Source organism: Triticum dicoccoides, chromosome 2B (assembly GCF_002162155.2).
Source record: "Triticum dicoccoides isolate Atlit2015 ecotype Zavitan chromosome 2B, WEW_v2.0, whole genome shotgun sequence".
NCBI classification, from domain to species: Eukaryota; Viridiplantae; Streptophyta; class Magnoliopsida; order Poales; family Poaceae; genus Triticum; species Triticum dicoccoides.
In genome coordinates this window covers 512,278,853-512,284,480 of record NC_041383.1, presented here as the reverse complement: position 1 = coordinate 512,284,480, position 5,628 = coordinate 512,278,853, and the positions used below count along the sequence as shown (strand labels likewise).

The 5,628-nt window shown below is 45.7% G+C and overlaps 1 long non-coding RNA gene across 2 annotated transcripts; it reads right to left on the bottom strand.

Moving 5' to 3' along the window:
* Positions 1–2,128: 2,128 nt before the first annotated feature.
* LOC119367928 lies at positions 2,129–3,316 on the bottom strand. 2 transcript variants are annotated; one of them, XR_005176469.1, is made up of 2 exons: positions 3,011–3,316; positions 2,129–2,913 (listed from the first exon to the last, which is right to left on the bottom strand). It is a non-coding gene; the product is annotated as an uncharacterized LOC119367928 (long non-coding RNA). The 2 variants fall into 2 exon arrangements; XR_005176470.1 differs by having other exon boundaries at positions 2,129–2,879.
* Between the last annotated feature and the right edge of the window lie 2,312 nt (positions 3,317–5,628).

The following is a 5,628-nucleotide window of genomic DNA, read 5'->3' as shown; positions in this document are numbered from 1 at the left end:
CTAATGGCGAGCTCATACAGCACCGGGGTTGATGAGGTGACGTGGATCGATGGTGAGGCTGCAGCGGCTGTGGCAGAGAAGGAAGGAGAAGGCGACGTGGGGGCAGCCTCCCGTCTTTGATCCGGGGTAGCTGTAAATGGGGTGGAGCACGGATGCGGATTTTTAGAGCATCTGCACCGGGCCGCGTTATCTCAGCGCTTAAATCGTTGTGCTGTATCTCGAGATGTCCGTCACGGAATCCAATTTTACGTACACCCATTACCGTGGCAGATGGCTGTTACGAGCCTAGGCGACAGGCTGAATCGACGCGAGCCTAGGCTCTGCACAGGTTTGGTCGTTTCTGCTCACAAGGTATGCGGAGCCATGCCCGTGAGGCCGTGGGCCCATGATGCATGCAGTGACTCGGTGGTGATCTTCTGTGGTCATTTGTACACCATATTCGTAATTTTATTCATAGAAAACCCTGCATCATATAAAGCTGCATGCGAAACGAGACGTAGCTGAGACTACTTTTTTCCAACTCCCGGCCGGACAGGATAATATGCATAGTCTTCCATGTCGCCAATGTCAACGTGTCACGTCTTTGTTTCCTATCATGGAAAAAAAAAACTTTGTTGGGCATTTGCGGTTCATGTATTGCTATATTATACAGTTAAATCTATTCTGTACTTAAAAAATGAGAGATGTACATGGACTCCTGTTAGAGCATCTACACCTATGAATCCCAAACCCGCCTTAAACATTCGGACGGGCCGCCGCCCGGTCACTGACCGGTCACGAAATCTCGACCCGGTCGAGCGCCAGACGGGCCTCAAACGTCCGGACGGACCGGCATCTTCATATCCAGCCCAAATATGAGGCGAATATGGGGGCGCCTGGGCGCGCCCGCCAGGTCGGACTAACGTCGGGGTCCCATGCGGAATCGCCCGAAAAACCGGCAATCTGAAACTCGTCTCCTTCGTCGGACCGATGTTGTCGTGTGGCGCCGCTCCGGCGGGCCACATAGTGCCTAGCCCGGCTATTTAATTAAGCCGGCCGCTTTGCTTCTATTTGCTTGTCCTTGTAAGTTGGTGATCTTGTAATCCTGGCCGATTGATGACTTTGTTAATTCAAAGCCGGGCTCTTCTTAAGCCTTCGTTCTAAACTAAAAAAATTAGCATAGCGTAGGTGGTCTTTTTTTGCCGGGCCATGGCGGAAGCGGATGGCGAGAGGGAGGGAAGTGGATGATGGGATCAGGCTGGCGAAGGCGGATGGTGAGAGGGAGGGAAGTGGATGATGGGATCAGGCTAGCGACACGGAAGGGGGAAAGTGGATGTGGCCATGTAGGATAGGGCTGAACAGTTTGAGACGTTCGGTTGTAGATGCTCTACCCCACGAAAAAACGTGATGGCATATATCTCATATTTAATAAGAATAATGGGCATTGTACACAATAGGGGCGTCATAAGCATCTTGAACATGTACAATGTGCCAAGTACACGATCACTTCATCATGTACCTTACCCATGAAACGTTTGAAAATGGATCCCGTGCTGTACCAAGTACTAGTGTATATGATAAACCCCCACTTGTACCTCGCACAAGTAATCTATTTCTGGCATGTGCGAACTTTCGTGTACCTTTCCCATGAACGTTGAATCTACATGATCAATATGTGCCAAGCACATGATCGGTGTTTTGCATTTCTTTCTATGAAAATTATTATTTCAAAGTAGTCAGTTTGTGAAATAATCACTTTCACTCTTCTGTTCTTATTTCAAGTATTTTAAAATATGTAGAAATATTTCAGTTTATAATAATCAGTTTCACTCTTTTCTGCTTATTTCACATAGTGAAGAGTGAAAATGTACTGAACATCAGTAAGTAGGACCATTATATGTAGCCATCTCCCCTGTCTGATTCGTATTCTTCAGGTATCGTGGGCAGGTTTTTTTTACAAGGTCGTGGGCAGTTGGTTGATTTTGCTGTAATTCTGGACAAAAACAAAACAGAGATAAATCAAGAATATGCCGTGAATAGTATAAACGGAGCCGCTGGCAGATACGGTGAAACATGCATTTTTGTGGTACTTCCAAGTACGATACTGCTGACAGGTTAAGCCCCTCAATCCCAATTATAGCCAACAACCTTCACATCAATATAATTTCCATAAACATTAAAATAGATGGACAAGGAGGTAATGTCGTAATCGTGCTACACACATCATCAATCGTGTCGCACTCTCCACTGAACAAAAACAACCAATGTTGTATCTTGCATCCAAGGAGTACATGGCTGTACTTTGCACATCAGAGATGCAATCTGCAAAATCTAGTCATCTACCCCAAGAACTACCCACTTTCTGTACACCTTTCACAACCAAGCCCATGTACACTGCGACTGATACTGGGGCAAGAATACAGTACCTGCATGATTATCCAGGTTGGACTGACCAAGGCACGCAGAATGGATCACTACGGAAAATAAGCAATTGCGAAACCCTATGTGATTTTCACCCCACAAACCAAACCCATGTCATCTGCTTTTCCATTACAGATGATGTTCTCTGGATTCCGTACCTGCATGATGCCGTTGCAAGACGCACCTGAACTCGGGCTACATAGAAGATACATAAGGGCTAGTCCACTCACAAATCTAACCTGCGGTGGCACCTGCAACTTAAAAATCCCCAAACTGCAATATAGGGTTCGCCCCCAAAGTCAATGAACACAGATTTACCTGATGGTTCGAGAGAACACCCACCGGCTGCTGATCTCCTCGTTGGCGGTGCACTTCTATGTCCGCCTGCCGCTCCGCCGGAATCTCATGTTTCCCCTACCCTTCCCAATCCAGCAACCGATGCATCTACTCAGCTCCCTTCTCCATATGCTTGTTATGACCTACGAAACCGAGACATCCGGGCTAATCATCCTTCTGTTATGCCCCCAAATCCAAAAAACGAATTGGTTTTAGAACTCCCCAAAAAACTAAAAAAAGGGACAATGCCATTCCAATCAACAACTATATTTACCTTGGTGGATCCGCACAACACCGCCGGCGTGGGAGATAACCAGCGGCGATGCGCGCCCGGGTACCCGGCGCGGGATAGCACCGCCGGCAGTGCTCGTGCCAGTGCCGTAGGCCCAGACCTGCCGGAGATTCCCCTCCGCCTCCAGACCAGCAACTCACTCCGCTCAGATCCGTGTCATCTCCATGATCAACCTCCAATGAATGCGCCTCCCATACCGCCTAGCATGCTCCTCCAGATAACCAAACGAGGGGAAACGTAGGTGGAAGTGGAACTGAGTCACGGGCCGCCTGCGGGAGTGACCATATATCTGTCCTTATCTGTGGACGCAGACCCAGCTGATACAGTACCCTAGAGTAGATAGTAGGCGCCTATCACGATCGCTACCACTGCTAACCCCTGCGAGGTAACGGTGCCATGTGATTCTTACGGAAACAGCTGCCGCAAATCCCTATGCATATGGACGTTCAGGATAAGGGGACCGGGGTGCAGGTGCTCTATTAAATATTTTCACGGCGGAGGTCATGGACATGGCGGTGGCGCGAGAAAGGTCGGTGGCCACAGGACCGCAACGGGCACGGCGGCGGCAGCCATGGGTGAGCGCCAAATCGAGAGGGAGAGCGAGCGAGAGTGGCCAGGGGAGGCTAGGGTTCACGGAGGAGAACGAGCGGCGTCCGGGGGTGATCTTAATCATCCCCGCGGTACTGATGGTGTTTGATCGTAATCATGTAGTTGAACTTGTGTGGGTTGCTTAAGGTTGATGTAGCTCATCAAGAGTTGGGAGCACCACTTGAAATTTGAGTTCATCTACCTACATGGGTTAGTTCTTGCAAGGAAGAGCACTTGTGTATCCAAAAATGACAATCATGAATTTCAACATAGAATTTGTCAAAGGATATGTTTGAATGGTTCCGTGCTTCCATGTATCCAGTCTCATGGAATTGCTCAAAGGATATGGAATTGCTCAAGATATGGTGATACTAACGTCAACCACCATAGTGTAGATACTTGGTGATGTAGAGATTGCTCAAGATATGAGTGGGTTACAATCTCATGGAATTTGATTCAACCAAGTACCTACATGGGTTAGATTACATGCAAGATGCGAATATATCCAAGACATAAGATTATCATCATAAGAGAAATATCAAGGATTAGTCATAAGCTCATGTCTTGCATGTATCCAATGGAGTTTCTACTCCAAGTTTGAAGCATCAATGATGTTCAATTCACCTCTCAACCTGCAAAACACTTTCTCATCAAGAGGTTTAGTGAAAATATCTGCTAATTGCTTTTCAGTGCGAACATGCTTAAGATTAATGTCACCCTTAGCAACATGATCTCGAATAAAATGATGACGGACTTCAATATGCTTAGTTCGAGAGTGTTGCACGGGATTGTGAGCAATTTTGATAGCACTTTCATTGTCACAAAGTAATGGAACATGTTTCACATATATCCCATAATCTTTAAGAGTTTGGATCATCCAAAGTAATTGAGCACAACATGAACCCGTAGCAATATATTCCGCTTCGGCGGTGGATAAGGATACAGAGTTTTGTTTCTTGGAAGACCAAGACACAAGAGATCTACCAAGGAATTGACAGGTACCCGAAGTGGACTTTCTATCAATCTTGTCTCCGGCATAGTCCGAGTCGGAGTAGCCAACAAGATCGAAAGAGGCCCTCTTAGAATACCAAATGCCAAAATTTGGCGTATGAATTAAATATCTCACTATCCTTTTCACGGCCTTAAGATGACTTCTTTAGGAGCAGCTTGATATCTTGCACACATGCACACACTTAGCATAATATCGGGACGTGAAGCGCATAGGTATAACAATGAACCAATCATAGAGCGATAAACCTTTTGATCAACCGGTTCACCATCTTTGGTCAAATCAAGATGTCCACTAGTAGGCATGGGTGTAGACATACCTTTGCATTCTTGCATATTGAACTTCTTGAAGAAGTCCTTAGTGTACTTTGTTTGAGATACAAAAGTACCTTTCTTAGTTTGCTTGATTTGCAACCCAAGGAAGAATTTGAGTTCACTCATCATTGACATCTCAAACTTCTCCGATATTAGCTTTCCAAACTTCTCACCAAAATGAGGGTTAGTTGATCCAAATATAATATCATCAACATAAATTTGGCATACAAATAATTCTCCATTAACCTTTTAGTAAAAAGTGTAGAATCAATTTTCCCAATTTCAAAGCCTTTTTCAATAAGGAACTTGGTTAAGCATTTATACCAAGCTCTAGGAGCTTGTTTAAGACCATAAAGAGCTTTGCGAAGTTTATAGACATGATTGGGTTTCTTAGGATTGATAAAGCCGGGAGGTTGTTTAACATAGACTTCCTCCTCTATTTCACCATTTAGAAAAGCACTTTTAATGTCCATTTGGTATAAGGTGATATCATGGTGATTAGCATAGGCAAGTAAGATGCGAATGGACTCAAGTCTAGCGACGGGAGCATAAGTCTCACCATAGTCCATACCTTCGACTTGTGTGTAGCCTTGGGCAACGAGACGTGCTTTGTTGCGAACTACTTTTCCATCTTCATCTTGCTTATTGCGAAACACCAATTTGGCACCCATGATGTTGTGGTTGTCGCC